The sequence below is a fragment of the Eutrema salsugineum genome, unplaced genomic scaffold, assembly GCF_000478725.1.
Source record: "Eutrema salsugineum unplaced genomic scaffold, Eutsalg1_0 scaffold_8, whole genome shotgun sequence".
In the NCBI taxonomy this organism is placed as follows: domain Eukaryota; kingdom Viridiplantae; phylum Streptophyta; class Magnoliopsida; order Brassicales; family Brassicaceae; genus Eutrema; species Eutrema salsugineum.
This window is the reverse complement of record NW_006256414.1, coordinates 12434266-12449753: the sequence shown is the minus strand read 5'-3', so window position 1 is coordinate 12449753 and position 15488 is coordinate 12434266.

Here is a 15488-nt window from a genome sequence, read left to right as displayed (position 1 = left end):
TGTTGTGCAAGGGAGGTGGATGGATTTCATCTTTGATGCTGAATGTGAAGAAGCCTTTAAGTTGATCAAGGAGGCATTGGTTAGTGCACCAATAGTTCAGGCACCAGACTGGTCCCTACCTTTTGAGGTCATGACAGATGCTTCTGACTTTGCTGTTGGAGCAGTACTTGGACAAAAGAAAGACAAGAAGTTGCATGTGATCTACTATGCCAGTAGAACACTTGACTCTGCCCAAGAGAAGTATGCTACAACTGAAAAGGAAATGCTGGCAATAGTTTTTGCCTTTGATAAGTTCAGAAGCTACCTGGTGGGATCAAAGGTCATTGTGTATACTGATCATGCAGCCCTCAGGTACTTGATGACCAAGAAAGATGCCAAACCAAGGCTGTTGAGATGGGTTCTATTGCTCCAAGAGTTTGATATGGAGGTGCTTGATAAAAAGGGGATTGAGAATGGTGCTGCAGACCATCTCTCAAGGCTGAGGATTGAAGAAAAAGTCCCCATAGATGATGCTTTGCCTGAAGAGTCTCTGATGGTGCTCCATTCATACTTGGAGTTTGAGGAAGTAGAGAGCATTCAAGAAAGGAGGATGCCTTGGTTTGCAGATGTGGTGAACTATCTTGCATGTGGGGTGGAGCCCCCTGAATTGGATGCTTACAAGAGAAAAAAATTCTTCAGAGATGTCCAGAGATACTATTGGGATGAGCCCTACCTCTATGTTCTGAACAAGGATCAGTTATACAGAAGATGTCTTGCTGAAGAGGAGATGCAACCTGTGTTGCAGGAATGTCATGGTTCTGCTTTTGGAGGTCACATGGGGGCATTCAAAACTGTAGCAAAGGTTCTTCAAAGTGGGTTCTGGTGGCCTACAATGTTCAAAGATGCCCAATTGGTGGTTTCAGCTTGTGATGCCTGTCAGAGGCATGGAAATATATCTAAAAGAAGTGAGATGCCTCAGAACCCCATTCTAGAAGTGGAGATCTTTGATTGTTGGGGGATTGACTTTATGGGACCTTTTATTTCATCCTTTGGAAATCAATACATACTTGTTGCTGTGGACTATGTGTCCAAATGGGTTGAGGCCATTGCTTCCCCTACCAATGACTCCAAGGTTGTAGTCAAGCTGTTTAAGAGCATCATATTTCCAAGGTTTGGAGTTCCAAGGGTTGTCATTTCTGATGGAGGATCCCACTTTTTGAACAAGACTCTGGAAGGTTTATTGAGAAAGCATGGAGTTAAACACAAGATAGCTACTCCATATCATCCCCAAACTAGTGGCCAAGTGGAGGTATCTAATAGACAAATCAAGGCCATTCTGGAAAGGACTGTCAGCTCAACCAGAAAAGATTGGAGCAAAAGGCTGGATGATGCATTATGGGCTTACAGGACTGCCTTTAAAACTCCAATTGGAACATCACCATTCAGTCTGCTATATGGGAAGAGCTGCCACCTCCCTGTGGAGTTGGAGTACAAAGCTATGTGGGCTGTGAAGTTTCTAAACTTTGATATCAAAACAGCTCAGGAGAAAAGAATCATGCAACTCCATGAGCTTGAGGAGATTAGGCTTGAGGCTTTTGAAAGCTCAAAGATCTATAAGGAGAAGACCAAAGTCCTGCATGACCAAAAGATTTTAAAGAGAGAGTTCAAGTGTGGTGATTTGGTCTTGCTTTTCAACTCCAGACTTAAGTTGTTTCCAGGAAAGCTTAAGTCTAGGTGGTCTGGACCTTTCAAAGTTCTTGAAGTGAGGCCTTATGGTGCCATTGTCTTGGAAGGGAAAAATGGTCAGGAATTTGTGGTGAATGGACAGAGAGTCAAGCATTACTTAGTTTCACAAGGGAAAGAGGAAGCTACATCAGTTCCTCTTCTTGATCCACCAGCCTGTTAACCAGGTTCTCAAAGTCAAACTTAGAGACTTTAAACAAAGTGCTCTTGGGAGACACCCCAAGCTTATCTTTGTACATAGTTCTTCTGATTTCTTCTCTTTTCTTTTATGTTTTAGAACTTTCTGATGGGTTTTGTGAGTTGGTCTCAGGTACTAAGTGATCTTTGGAGGACATAGCTCAGTGATGAATGGAAAGAAGCATGTGAGAGAGCTGAGAGAAGTGTTTAAGGCCAGAAAAACGTTTAAGTCCCAAAAGCTGCGGCCTAGGAGTGCGGGTCAGAAGAGAAGAGCCCAGGCCGCAGCAAGGTTCGGAATTTACTCCGGCCTGGGCGTGCGACCTGGAAAGAGGAAGGCCGAGCCGCACAGAAAGAAGAAGGCCCGAAACGTTTAAGTCCCATTTACTGCGGGATGGTTGCGCGGGTCAGAAGAGAGGGAGCTAGGCCGCACGACTATTCGGAATTTACTCCGGCCTGGGCGTGCGACCTAGGAGCGTAGACGCTGAGCCGCACCAAAAAGAAGAAGGCCGAGGGTTCTAAGTGTTAAACCGTGCGACCTGGTGCTGCGGCCTGAAACCCAAGGAGTCTAAGTCGCACGATCGTTCGGAATTTACTGCGGGATGGTTATGCGGCTCAGAAGAACGATGGCCAGGCCGCACAGAAAGAAGGGAAACCCAAAATGCCTAAGTCCCAGAAGCTGCGGGATAGGAGTGCGGGTCAGAAGAAAGATGGCCAGGCCGCAGAAAGACTCGGAATTTACTCCGAGATGGTTGTGCGGGTCAGAAGAACGATGGCCAGGCCGCACAGAAAGGAAGGAAACCCAAAGAGTTTAAGTCCCAAAACCTGCGGGATGGTTGTGCGGGTCAGAGCAGAGGATGACCAGGCCGCAGCATGAAGAGAACGGCCAGAATGCCTAAGTAACAAAAGCTGCGGGATGGTTGTGCGGGTCAGAGCAGAGGATGACCAGGCCGCACGAAATTTTTTCCGGTTCTACACCGAGACGGTCACACAGCTCGATCCCGACAGTTCCCGGACGCACAAAAGAGAGAAAGGAGGCCGGTCAATGAGAAAAGGATGGGTCAAAGCCTTGACTGGTCAAAATAGATCTATTGACCACCAGTCCAGAGGCTTGACCCTACCCCACACTCTCTCTTCCTCACTACAAACCCGAGTTTGCAACTATCTCTCACTTTTCTCTCCATTGTTTTCACCATATCTCTCTCATTTCTCCACCAAAATTGTTGATTCAAAGTGCTCTGAGCTCGTTTTTGAGTTGTTAACATCATCCTGATTGCATTTCGAACTTGTTGCATCTTAATCCCAAGGTATTTCGCCCTGTTGAAACTCATCTCTTTCCATGTTCTTCAATGGTGATTTTTTGAACTTTAAAGTGTGGAATCGATTTTGATAGGTTGTTTTAGACCTTGGGATTATTTTTATAAATGCTAGGGTGCTAGATAGTCTTGGAAAACAGAGCACTTTGTTTGTAATTACCTGTTCTTGAATTTTGAAAATTGTTGCAACAATTTTTGTACTAACAATTTTTGAAAATATTGTTCATCCTTGTACTAACAATATTTTTGAGAATCTCTTGGCAGATGACTGAAAGAACCAACTCTTTGGCCAAGAAGAAGGGCCCTGCATCAAAAGGCAAAGGTTTGGTCTCAGGAACTTCAAAGCCAAGAAACAAAGGTCAAGGTGCAAAGAATACTACAAAGCAAGGAAAGTGTGATCCAGCGCCAAAAAGGACAAGGCCTGAAGGAAGAGCTTTGGTGGTTGCTTCTGGTTCCAAGAAAAAGGGGAAACAGTTGGCTGTGGTATCTGAGAGTGAACAGACTGAAAGTGACTCCGGCAGCTCAGCTGGTGGTTCCCAAGGCACCAATGAAGAGGGATCAAAGAAGTTCAAGAAAACTGAACCAGAAACACCTGATTATCTGGCTAAGTTTCAGCAGATAGAGATCCAGCAAGGGAGATTCCCTGATTTGGACTTTCTGAAGAAGATTGGCCTCTATGAAGATGTCAAGACTTTGCTTGGGAACATGGGTGTTGAGTCACTTTTGGAGATGAGAGAAATCGCTTATGAGCAAGAGTCCCAAGAGTTCTTGGCCTCCTTTGAAGCTTTCATTTACTACCCAAGGGATTCAAGAATCATTCAAGGAGATGGGCTTGGACATGTGGAGTTTACTGTGAAAGGGAAGGAACATTCAGTGTCATTCAGAGAATTGAGTAAGATCTTTGGGTTTTCAACACCTAGAAATGAATTTCTCTCCAACTCGGTCAATCTCAGAAAAGATGAGATCCAACTTCTATGGAGATCAATTGCTTCTGGGAAGTACACAGCTGGAACAGCTAAGGCCTCTTGGATAAGGAATCCAGTTCTGAGATATGTACACAAGATTCTCTCTCACAGCTTCTACTTCAAGATTGATGTTGGAAGAGTTCACAAAGGAGATCTGCTGCTTCTGGGTGTAGGGCTGAGGCCGCTGATGCCAACACATGAAGATGGGGAACCCTATGTAGGGTATGAATACCCACTTTGCCTTGCATCTCAATTAGCAAGGTCTTTGATGTTCTACAAAAAGTGCATGTGGGATTCTACAAACAAAGATGCAAAGCTGACCCATGGATGGGTGGTAACAAAGATCTTGAAAGCCATGGGGTATAGATTCAAGGAGAACAAGGCAAAGTTTGATCTGATTAATGAAGCACATTTGTGTAGGATTGGCTTTCTCCAAGGAAGAGTGGGTACCAAGGCAGTCTACAACTTCAAGACACTCATCAGTGAGCCAGCCCAAGTTCTCCTACCCAATCCCTCCATCACCACAGTCCAAGTTAAAAGGAACATTCACTTCTTCTTGCTGAAGGAAGAGCTGTACAATGTCCAAACTGATCCACCAATCCTCACATACAGGCAAGCTTGCAGAGAAGAAGCCTCCAAGGGAAAGAAAGCAACCGCTGAAGATGCTACCACAAGTGCAGCTGGTGCTCACGATGCTGATCTGCCTCCACCTCAAAAACGTTTTGGTGGAAACAGATATCACTTTGATGATTACAACTGGGAGGAACCAGGCACTTCAGGGTTCAGAGCTCAACAGAAGATTGGTATTCTCCAACAATGGTGCAAGTACCAAGATAAAACCATCCACAAGATGGCCAAGTGCATCAAGGAGATGAAGAAGAGGATCAAGAAGCTTGAAAACCCTTGCAAAGGTGGGGCTCCAGCACCAGTTTCACCAAGAAACAGAGAGGAAGTTGGGGAGAGTTCCATGAACTGCACAGCCTTGGTCGCATATGGAACCACTTGGGTAGATCTTGACGACGGGAGTGATGAAGCCAGCCACCATTCTTGGGAAACACCGTCAGGCCACACATCGAACCCCTCCTACTCATTGGGGTCTGATTTCAACAGCCACTAGGTAACACTCAAAACCTTGTAAATAGCATGTAGACTTTCTTTTCCTTTTGCATTTTGCTTGTTTGCTTTGGTTTCACTTCTTTCTCATACTTTTATAACACAAGGGACTGTGTTATTTAAGTGTGGGGGAGGAGTTTCATCCTTTACTAACCATGTTTTCTATTTTCTCATTTTACACTTTGAGTCTTGAGTCACATTCTAGTTGCATAGTCATCTAAGTGCATATAAAAACCAAAAAAAATGGAAAAATCTGAAAAATTTTCACAAAAAAATGATCATGTAGTTGCATTCTCATTTTTAGGATTGAGTCTAGATTGCATTTGCATATAGGTTGCATCTTGCAAGGAGTAATGATAGGTTTTCTAGAGAGTACATCACTTTGAGAACTTGAATTGAATATGCTTGTGAATCTTTTTCTATGCTTGCAAAGTCTGAAATGATTTGAATCTGAGAAGCAAGTTTGAATTAAACTCAACTCTAATTAAGTGGGAACCTTGAACTTGACTTGAAAATATCTTGTGATGCATTGTTTGAAAAAGCTTGTGGATACCAATATACATACTTGAGCTAGAACCACTGTTTTTACCACTCTTTTCCTTAGCTCAAGTAACTGAATCCACATCATGGATCAGTTCCCATACCTTGAACCCATCCTTCTTTTAAGCCAATGTTTGTGTGTGAATTGAAAGGCCACCTTGGATCAAACTTAGCAGAAAGTGTTAGGTTTAGAGCGACAAGGGCAGGTCTCATTGAGTGCTGTGTTCCAACATCAAGGAACTGAGAGTTTTGGCGAGGAATAAGTGTGGGGGAAAAGACTTTTTGGTGAGTGGAAAAAGGTGAGATGAGTGGAAAGAGAGAGTGAAAATAACTAGGGGAATGAAAGAAAAAGAAGTCAGTCTTGGTGTTTTGAGAAAGTGAGCTCTGGTTTGTTGAAAAGAAAAATCTAGCCTCTAAGTGAAAAAGAAAGAAAAGAAGCCAAAAGCTCAAATGTTTTGATAAGAAAGAAAGAAGAGGCTAGAAGTTGTAAAAGAAAAAGAGCTGTGTAAAGTTTGAGTTCCAAGACTTGAGAGTGAAAGTGAAGAACAAATCCCCTAGTGAGAGAAAAATGAGTGTGAAAAGTGAGGTCTTTGAGCAAGAGAGGAAGCTTTGAGTAGAGGGTGGGGAGTGATGAGTCTTTGCCCTTGTATGCATAGGTTGCTTTTTACCTTTAGCATTCTGCCAAAGTTTGATCATTCATAGAGAGATCCCTTTGCTGCATTTAACCCACTTGAACACTGATGAGATCATTTTAATCTCATAGCCTCTCCCTAGCCAAGCCAGCTTGTTTAAACCTTGCATCATGAGATCCACCTGATAAAAGCTTAATGAATGTGAAAGAGTTGAGAGAGAGAAGAACTTGTGGAGATTCCTTGCTGAGTTGACATATATCTGAGTATGGCTTTGCATTGCATAATTGAGCATGAACTTGAATTCTCATTGTGATCACTTCTCTCAAAAAGAAAATGTGAACTCCCATTGCATACAACCTCTTTCTCTCATTTGCTCTTTTTGCTTGAGGACAAGCAAAGGACAAGTGTGGGGGAGTTGATATGTTCATAATTTGCATCATTTAGGTTGCATAAATCATTCCAAATCATGTTTTATTTCATGTATTTTAGGTCCTTAGGGTTTGTTTTAGAACTTAGGAGATGCATTAGGTCCCAATGAGTCTTTGCATGTTTTGAGTGTCTATCAGGTGATTATGGAGCTGAAAAGATGAATCCAGGAGGTGGAATGGTGAGCAGAGCTTGAAAAAGTGGAAAACTTGAGTCTATGGAGGTTATCGGCCATTCTCGCTGGCCAGGAAGGTTTTACCGGCCATTTTCATGTACCGCGGGAAGCTTTACCGGCCATTTTCACGTACCGCGAATTAAGTATATCGGCCAAAATCTCCGGGTGCGAACGAGTCTCAGAAATCACCTGTCCGGGGAGCCTTCCGGTCCGATTCAGATGGCGGGTCCTTCATAGAAGTTGGAGAGCATTGAAGCACGGTCTCATAGCAATTGGAATCGTAGAATTCGGACGCGTGAGCAGAGAGATAAGCTCGTCGGAAGAAACCCCTGTCTCGCAGGTATTCCGGACCGAGCAGATCAGTTCTGAAGGATGCGAAGGACGGTCACTTCCAGGCCGATTCAGCTTCCGGGTCCTTCATGAGAATCAGAGACATTTGAGTCTTCTTTCCAGAACGTCCAAGAGCATTCAATTCGGATCTATGAGCAGGAAGATACGGCCTCCGGAATGGACACATGTCTAGACGCCTCTCTCTGGTCGTATACATGCACTGCAAAGATGTGCCCTCCAGGAAGCCTTCCACCTCCCAAGCACTGAAACTTCCTTCACAAAAGTTGGAGATAAATGAGTCCTCTGTCTTCTGCAACCGAAATCATTCAATTCGGACAAGTATCACAGGAGTTACACTCTCCGGAATGCGAAGTGATCTAAGCTGCTCTGGATGCTGCGAGATGGTCTTGCGACTTGGTTAACCCGCAGGCCTGAAGATGAACGCCTGAATGCTGATGCTGCGAGTTGAAATGTGCGGGTAAACTATCACTGGAAGAGGTCTGGAGCTCCCGAGCAAGAGAAATGCTAAGTCCACAATCGTGCGACTTAGGCATGCGGGTCATCCGTGCCTGGATCTATGCCGCACGATCACTCGGAATTCACTCCGACTTGAGCCTGCGACCTAAGTGCAATAGAGACCAACCCGCACAGTTTCTACATCCCCCAGAAACCGGCTCAGCCCTGCGAGTTGGAGAGGAAGGAGACCATGCCGCAGAAACACTCGCAATTTACTCCTAGATAGGCGTGCGGCTCCGACAAGGCGATTCAAGCCTCACAAGACAAGTCTTCATCTACTGCGACTTAGGTGTGCGGCCTGGGACATACTGAACCGACCCGCAGCTTTTCCCACTTTATCCATTAAAGCCGGGTCAGGACCCGGTTTGTTCCGGGCTGACCCGGTTCGTTTTTAAGAAGGTATAAATACTTTTTAGGGTTTTTTGGGGGAGAACTAAGTTTTATTCCCTTTGTCTCTTGCCTTTTTGGTGAAAAAGACTCCATTAAGAAGAGAAATATCTTTATTTGAGTGTTTAATCAAGAGAGTTTAAGGAGATCTGGGTGTTTAAAGCTGTTTTCTTTTGAATCTATCATCTCCATCTCCATTTCTCATCATTAATCATGCTAATCTACTCAACTTGCAAAAGTTTAAGAGAGATTAGTATGATTAGTGAGTAGTCACCTTAATGAGGTTCTAGATGTGTAGGTTAGGGTGCTAAAGTGTTAGATTAGGAGTGCTTAGGGCTAGATTCATTGATTCATCTCTCTAAACAGCTGTTCTCTATGCTAAATCCTTGATAATCACTTGAGATCTAGATTCTGGGAATTTCATGCACCAAAAGTGTTTGATGAAATTCCTGAAAGAGTTGTGTTAGAGGTTTAAGTAATTTTTCATCATGGGAATGATTTGTTAAATGCTTGAATGATCATTAAGAGCTGTTTGTTAATGCATATTGATTCATGTTTCACAAATGGGAATTTGGTTTGAAAATGGATTAGTATAGGGGTTAATACCTTCATGAGAGGATTAACCTAGATTAGAGTTCTTAATCATTTGAATCATGTCTCATCATTGTCATTAGCATTTCTAGTTTAACACCAAGGCACCCTAACCAACTATCATGTCTAGAATCTCATGCCTCCATCATATCATATTCACATCATTTGTCATTGTCATTTGTCTTTAAACCTGTTTATGTTTATAGTTGTCTCTAGATTAATCAAAACCTATTCTTGTTTGCTTGAATTAAGAACTTGATCATATAGCTTAGTGTCTAACACCACATCTGGATTGATAAACCTCTTTGTGCTACATTGACAAGGGGATTGATAGCCCTGAGACCCTTAAAAGTCCTATCTATCACTTTCTACTGAAGTTGGAATCTCGACATTTGGACCATTATCCTAGGAGTTACTATCCCACGAATATGAAGTGGTCCGAGGAGACCTGAAGCCTGCGAGATAGTCTTGCGACTTGGCTAACTCGCAATGCCTGGAGATTAATGTCTGGAGGTTGAGCTGCATGTTGAGATGTGCGAGTAAGGTAACACTGGGTAAGGTCTAAGGTTCCCGAGCAAGAAAAATACTAAGTCCACAAGCGTGCGACTTGAGCATGCGAGTTGGCCAAGCTTGGAACTAAGCCGCATCAAGACTCGCAATTTACACTGACTTGAGCATGCGACTTGGGAGTGATGAAGACCACCCCGCACATATTTCTGAAAGCCCCTGCTACATGGTCGTGCGAGTTAAGGAGCAAAGGGAACTGAGCCGCACGAAGATTCGCGTTTTACACCGAGAGAGTAATGCGGCTGGGCTTACATGGATTTTCATCTCGCTGAAGCTTCTTTCTAGGATCGTGCGAGTTGGGAATGCGACTTGGGACTAAAGGAGGACCAAGTCCCACACATATTCTTCCTTTACCCATTTCAAAATAAATAGCTTACTTTTCATAGCAAGTATAACCCCTCGTTTTTTTTCAGCCACTATATTATATGATTATTCATGAATGTAACTTAAGGCTCACAAGACTGCTTCTTTGGCTGTGCGACTTGGGCATGCGACTTGGGAAGCTCCTGACCAACTCGCACACTCGTCATTTTACCCATTGAAGCCGGGTCAGGACCCGGTTTGTTCCGGGCTGACCCAGTTCGTTTTAGAACCTATATATAGTTTATTAGGGTTTTACCCCAAGGACTTAACCTCATTCTTTTTGTTTCTTGCCTCTATTGTGAAAGACTCCCCTTTGAGAAGAGAAATATCGATTTTTAAGGGTTCTAAACAAGAGAGTTTGAGAGATCTTTGTGTTTAGAGATGCAATTCTTCTTAATCTATCATCTCAATCTTCATTCTCACACTTCTAATCATGCCGATCTTCTCAACTTGCAAAGGTTTAAGAGAGATTGGTATGATTAGTGAGTAATCCCCATATTAAGGTCTTAGATATGTAGATTAGTGTGCTTAGGTGGTAGATTAGTGAGCTTAGGGGTTAGATCATTCATATTCCATTCTCTACAACCTGTTCTTAATGCTAGATCCATACACATCATATGTGGTCTAGATTCTGGGAATTTCATGCACCAAAAGTGTTTGATGAAATGCCTGAACCAAGGTTGTTTGAGGTTTAAGTATTATTCATCATGGGAATGATTGTTTATATGCTTAAATGACAGATTAAACTGGTTCTTAATGCTTGTTGATTCATGTTTCACTAATGATGATTAGGTTACAGACTGTTTTAGCAAAGAAGTTAATGCCTTCATGAGAGGATTAGTGATAACTAAGAGTTTTCAGGCTCTTAGAAGGGTTATCAATCCCCTTGTCAAAGTAGTATAAGGGGTGTCAAACCAAGCTTGTAAACGAGACACTAGCCTATGTCATTTGTTCACTTAAGTCAAGACAAGAAGATAAAAGTTTGGTGACGATGATTAACAGGCAAATAAGCAATAAAATTAAATAAAAGCAGAGATTTAAACTAATCAAGATGCAAACAACAAACAGGTGATTCAGATGATGATAATATGCGTTAAGGGAAGAGAGTGTAGACAAGATAATCGACTCGGGTGCTTCCAAGCTAAACTAATGGGTTAATGAATTATTTGTCAAGCGATTTCATTTAACTTTGAACTCAAGGCATGTTAATCTTCTCATGAAAGTATTAAACATCTAAACTGATCCTCCTTCATACCAAAATGTCTTTTGAGAAGCACGAATCAATCAGCAATAAGATTCAGTTCAAATATGTCATTTAAGAGAACAAACTATCACTCTCGCGATGAAAGACTCTTAAACCTTTAACCAAGTGGTTCAGACATTTCTACAAACACTTTTGATGCGAGATATGCCTCAGATCTGAACCTCAAGGGATATGCTTGGATCCAGCCTAGAGATCTCGTCGGTTAAAGAATGAAACATGCAAGACTAGACACCTAAACCCACTAATCTATCTTGAAAGCACCCTAATCTACTTATCTAAAGCCGCTTAAACGACTACTCACTGATCATAACGAGCTCACTAAGTCCTTTGCAAGACGTGTAGCTGGTCATGATTAGGAGTTTAATGCTGATAATAAAAGAAGAATAAAGAAAGAACAAGATTCAGATGCAAAAACGAGATATCGGATTAGATTAATCTGGTTTCAGAAAAGAGGCAAGTTCTTAAACGTAAATGGAGATAAAAGATAAGATGATTAGGTTTTTGGTCCTAAAATGTATTTATAGCAAAGGGAAAGTGTCGCGGGTCAGCCCGGAACAAACCGGGTACTGAACCGCTTCCTTGGGTTGATGGGTGAGTGCCACGGTGTGTCGGAAAGTGAAGCCGAGGTCTTCATGCCGAGGTGTGCACGTGAGTCAGGATCCAGATGAAGATCTCGTGAAGAACACGTCAAGAACATGCATGAGCCCTAGTCTTTGATCCATCCTCACATGTGTGTTCTTGAGCCATTCTGTTCTTGATTCTGGGTTCGTGACAAGGGACCTCGGGATAAAATGTCGAGGGGTCATGATGTCGAGGTGCTTGGGAGAACACAGTCCGGCATGCACGCCGAGGTCATTACACCGAGGTGTACTTTCAACACTTAGTCGTTTCCAGCTTCAGTTCTTACGTATGCATGCCTCGATCTAATCATGCCAAGGCTTTGGCACGAGGTCTAGTCCAGAATACTTCCAAGATATGAGCCTCGACTTGAGTGATGCCAAGGTAAAGATAGCGAGGCTTGTGAAAACACTTACCGCGTATCGCAACTCATTTAGGCTTGTATCAACCATGTCACCTTCCGGAAGCAGTAACTATTAGCACACGACTCCAATTGCTCTGGAACCAGTTCCACAGTCAAGATGACTCAATAAGCTCGAACTTTGGTGAAGACCGGGTAAGCTGGTTCGGACAAGAGGAGCTCCGTCCGCCATGATCTTTGAAGTTCGCCGTTCAGTTCTCGGGTACGCGCAATGCTGGTGTATGCTCCGGAAGCCATATCTTTCTCTCCAGTGGTCCGAATTGGATGATTCCAACTGTTCTGGAATCTTTGCTTGATTATATACAACTTTGGTTAAGACCTCGCCAGCTGATTCGGACCGGAAGGTTCCCCGGATTGCTGATCTCTGAATTGCGCGGGTAAGGACAACTTTTGGTCGTAAAAACCTTCCCGCGGTAAGGAAAATGGCCGAGGGCTGTGTACCGCGGTAAGCTTTTTGGTCGTAAAAATCCTTGCCTCAGTCAAAAACTTGTCCCGTGGTATTTTTGCACTCGATACTCGATTCTGGCCGATCGGTAAGGTTTTTGGCCGGTAATGAGCATCCGGTAAACATTTTGGCCGAGGTTTCCGACCAGCCGGTACGAGATTTGGCCGAGAAATTCCTCCAAGCGGTTTTCACCATTTTTGACCCTTTTCTTCACCGTTTTCTTTTCTGTTCCTCTTCTTAGGCTCCAATTGGTCTCCAAAGCTCCTGATAAAGACTTCAAAACATGCAAAACTCTTTGGGACATAATGCAAGCCCTAAGTCCTATTTTGACGCCTAAAGACTCAATTTACATATGATGAGGACTCTATAATGCAATCTAAATGATGTAAAATATAGACATATCAACTCCCCCACACTTGTCCTTTGCTTGTCCTCAAGCAAAAAGAACAAATGAGAGAGAGAGGTTGTAATGCAGATGGAGCTCATATTTCCTTTTTAGAGAGAAGTGACCACAAAGAGAAATCGGATTCATGCTCAAATATGCAATGCAAAGCTATACTCAGATATTTTCCAACTAAAGCACGGAATCTCCACAAGTCATTATCACATTAAACTCTTTCACATTCATTAAGTTTGTAACCGGTGAATCAAATGATGCAATGTTCAAATAGGCTTGCTTGGCTAGGGTAAGGTCATGAGATAAAAATGATCTCATCGATATTCAAGCGGGTGCAATGCAACAAGGATCTCTCTATAAACGACCAAACTTTGGCAGAATTCTAAAGGTAAAAAGCAACTGATGCATTCAAGGGCAAGACTCATCACACCCCACACTCCACTCAAAGCGTTTCTCACTTGCTCACCCTCTCAGAATCCTCACTCTTCACAATCGTTTTCTTTTCACTAGGGGACTCGCCTTTTTCTTTTATTTTCAAGCCTTGGTTTTCACTTATTCACACAGCTCTTTTCTTTCATAGCGTATAGCCTCTTTCATTTTCATTTCAGAACACTTGAGCCTTTGGCTTCTTTTCATTTCAGAGCTTATCTTTTCACATCCAAGACTTAATTCATTTTCATTCATTCCCCTAGCTATTTCCACTCTCACTTTTCCACTCAGCTCACCTTTTTCCACTCACCAACAAGTCTTTTCCCCCACACTTATTTCTCACCAATACTCTTGGTTCCTTGATATTGGAACATATCACTCAATGAGCCAAGCCCTTGTCGCTCTAAACCTAACACTTTCTGCCAAGTTCAGTCCAAGGTGGCCTTACAATTCACACGCAAACATTGGCTTGAAAGAAAGATGGGTTCAAGGAGAGGGAACTGATCCATGATGCGGATTCAGATACTTGAGCTAAGGAAGGAGGGTGGTAAGAAAAAACGATGATTCTAGCTCAAGTATGTGTATCGGTATCCACAAGCCTATTCAAGCAATGCATCAAAAGATATTTTCAATTCATATTCAGGGTTATCACTTAGCTAGAGTTGAGTGCAATTTCAAACTTGTTTCTCGGATTCAAATCGTTTCAAGCTTTACAAGCACATAATGAGTTTCACAAGCATATTTAGTTCAAGTTCTCAAGTGATTTACTCTCTAGGAAAAAATCTATCATTGCTCCTTGCACTGATGCAATCCTACATGATGCAACTAGACTCGATCTTAAAATGCGAGATGCAACTAGAATGATGTATTTTTTTGTGTTTTTCGGTTTTATCATATGTGCTAAGCTAAATGAGACTCAAGAGTGCAAAAGTCAAACAAGAACAAAGAAAACAAGATTAGCAAACACAAAGCTCCTCCCCCACACTTAGATAACACAGCCCCTTGTGTTATAAAAGCGTGTGAGAGAAGTGAAAAGACAAACTGAACGAATGCAAGATGATATATACAAGATGCATATGTACAAGGTTTGAATTCGATACCTTAGTCGGAGAGGTCGGATCCCAAGTAGTGCGAGGGATTCGATGTTGAGCAGGAGGGAGTGGGCTGACGTGGTGGGCTGCTTTCTGAGGGTTCAGGCAGGAAAGTGATATGTTCATAATTTGCATCATTTAGGTTGCATAAATCATTCCAAATCATGTTTTATTTCATGTATTTTAGGTCCTTAGGGTTTGTTTTAGAACTTAGGAGATGCATTAGGTCCCAATGAGTCTTTGCATGTTTTGAGTGTCTATCAGGTGATTATGGAGCTGAAAAGATGAATCCAGGAGGTGGAATGGTGAGCAGAGCTTGAAAAAGTGGAAAACTTGAGTCTATGGAGGTTATCGGCCATTCTCGCTGGCCAGGAAGGTTTTACCGGCCATTTTCATGTACCGCGGGAAGCTTTACCGGCCATTTTCACGTACCGCGAATTAAGTATATCGGCCAAAATCTCCGGGTGCGAACGAGTCTCAGAAATCACCTGTCCGGGGAGCCTTCCGGTCCGATTCAGATGGCGGGTCCTTCATAGAAGTTGGAGAGCATTGAAGCACGGTCTCATAGCAATTGGAATCGTAGAATTCGGACGCGTGAGCAGAGAGATAAGCTCGTCGGAAGAAACCCCTGTCTCGCAGGTATTCCGGACCGAGCAGATCAGTTCTGAAGGATGCGAAGGACGGTGCACTTCCAGGCCGATTCAGCTTCCGGGTCCTTCATGAGAATCAGAGACATTTGAGTCTTCTTTCCAGAACGTCCAAGAGCATTCAATTCGGATCTATGAGCAGGAAGATACGGCCTCCGGAATGGACACATGTCTAGACGCCTCTCTCTGGTCGTATACATGCACTGCAAAGATGTGCCCTCCAGGAAGCCTTCCACCTCCCAAGCACTGAAACTTCCTTCACAAAAGTTGGAGATAAATGAGTCCTCTGTCTTCTGCAACCGAAATCATTCAATTCGGACAAGTATCACAGGAGTTACACTCTCCGGAATGCGAAGTGA